Raw genomic sequence first — 2385 nt, forward strand, 5'->3', positions numbered from 1 at the left:
TTAAAGAAGATTTTTGCAGTAGCTTAGATAAGAGATGATGGTGGTAAAAATGGAAAAGAAGATGGTTTTTAGAATATCTAGAAAGTATAATGACAAAATCAGTCATTGATTTGTAATGAATGGTGAAGAAGGAATGGTCGAAGATGACTCTCAGAGCAGCTGGTACTAGCATGTACTGAGCTGAGAAACACCAGAGGAGGACCAGGTTTGGGAATGAAGATGATAAGTCTAGATTTGGATATGCCAAGTTTAAGGTGCCAGTGGAAAATTCAGGTAGAGGGCTTATGGAGGCAGTTGGATATGTGAGTGTGAAACTATGGATTTGAGAGTTGTAGGTATGCCAATGGTAAAAAAAAAAAAAGGCCATTTACCTTAGGTAAAAGCCAAAGTAGGAAGAGATGTGTGCATTAGCACAGAATGTGAGAAACATTTATTGGTTGCACAAAAGAGATGTAAGATGGTCAAAAAGGAAAATCTAGAGAAGAGAAAAGAAAATCAGAAGTGTGTGATGTCACAGACTTTAAAGGAAGAAAGCATTTCAAACAGAGACTGGCCAAGTAAAAGGAGAAATAAAAATTGATGATCTTACTGAGACAGTTTTTGAGGAATGGCAGGAACAAATTCCAGATTGATGGGGTTGAGGAGTAAGGGGTGGTTAATAATATCAAGGCAGAGTCTGTGGGCTAATACTTTGGGAAGGAGGGGAGGGAGAGCATAAGAGCTGGAGAAGGATGTGGATGAAAGACTAAGGAGGATTTATCTTTTTTTTTTTCTTTTAATGAGGGATACTTGAGTATGTTTAAATATTGACTAGAAAGGAACCATTAAAGAGGACGAGGTTGGAAACAGGAAAGAGACGATACTAGTGCAAAAGGCTCCAATGAAAGCAAGGCTCCAAAGCACAGGTGGAGGGTCCAGCTTTTAAAATGAAGAGGAGCTCTTCTTCCCTTTCTGCAACGGGAGAGAACAAAGAAAGGGAATTACAGGTGCAGGTAGGAGGTGGGAAGTGAAGTAGGTTCCCCTCGATAGCTTTTCATCTTTCAAAAATAGGTACTCAATAAATATTTATTAAGTCAATGAATGAATAAATGCAAGTAACACAAATCTGAAATCCGCACAGTTTCTGTTTTCCTCCAGGAGCATTCTGTTTTCTAGAAAAGCATGGAGATGATAGTGGAGGTGAGCAGGATTCAGAGTATTTTTAGGAAGAGTGAAGAATACCTTTCAAGAAAGGATGTTTCAAAATCAAACAATAAGTATGCTAAAGTCATGATCCAAAAGGGAATCAGCAGGGATAACGCTGTTCTGGTGAATGAAGGGAAAGCAAAAAGGCTGACTGCCTGTTCTATACAGGTCTGTTTTGTTCTGTATTTTTAATTTTGAAAATTCTTTTTCAATCCCTAGAAGTTTCAGACCACAAACTGCGACTCTGGGGGGAGAGCATAGAACTATCACCTACTGAGCACTTATTTGCCAAGAACTATGGAGAGTAACTTTCATTTTATCTTCATGTCAACTTTATGAGGTCGGTGTAATTAATACTGTCCCCATTTTAAGATGGGGGAAACTGAGCTTCAGAGACAATGAATGTGACAAGGCCCCTCAACCTTTCAGTGGTAGAAACAGGATTCAAACCCAGATCTGCCTTCAGTTGTTCTTAACTGCAGTGCTATATGGATCCATCTCAGATTTTAACACTTTTTCTTTTTTAAAGATTTTATTTATTTATTTACTTGAGAGAGAGAGTGAGAGAGAGCACAAGAGGGGAGAAGGTCAGAGGGAGAAGCAGACTCCCCATGGAGCTGGGAGCCGGAAGCGGGACTTGATCCCAGGACTCCGGGTTCACGACCTGAGCCGAAAGCAGTCACCCAACCAACCAAGCCACCCAGGTGCCCTCAGATTTTAACTCTTAACCATTACAGACACTCTTCATGATGCGGTCATGAGTAAAATGTTCCCTGACATGCCATGGGCGCTATTCTTGTGATATTCCGCTCTCTTCAAGATTCAAATTCTATCGCTATTAATGCCCTGTCTAAATCCTACTTCTTTCCTAAACACATCAGGATACCTCAAACCCCAATGGTCTCTCTGTCTTTCGAAATCCTACAACAGTTTGTGTTACTCATTTGAAGAATTTTTTTTCTGCATTGTAATTGAGAATATTAACTTTTCTTTTGAACTTTCCATAGGATTATTTTATGATTATAACTTAACACCACAATTCCACAAGCTTCTTATGGGGTAGGAAGTACATCTCATGTCCTTTTATTTGTTTTCTCCTTCCTTCCTACCTTCCTTCCCTCCTTCCTTCCTTCCTTCCTTCCTCCCTTCCTTCCTTCCTTCCTTCCTTCCTTCCTTCCTTCCTTCCTTCCTTCCTTCCTT

The sequence above is a fragment of the Enhydra lutris genome, unplaced genomic scaffold (genome assembly GCF_002288905.1).
Source record: "Enhydra lutris kenyoni isolate GAN:26980312 unplaced genomic scaffold, ASM228890v2 scaffoldscaffold9, whole genome shotgun sequence".
Lineage (NCBI taxonomy): Eukaryota > Metazoa > Chordata > Mammalia > Carnivora > Mustelidae > Enhydra > Enhydra lutris.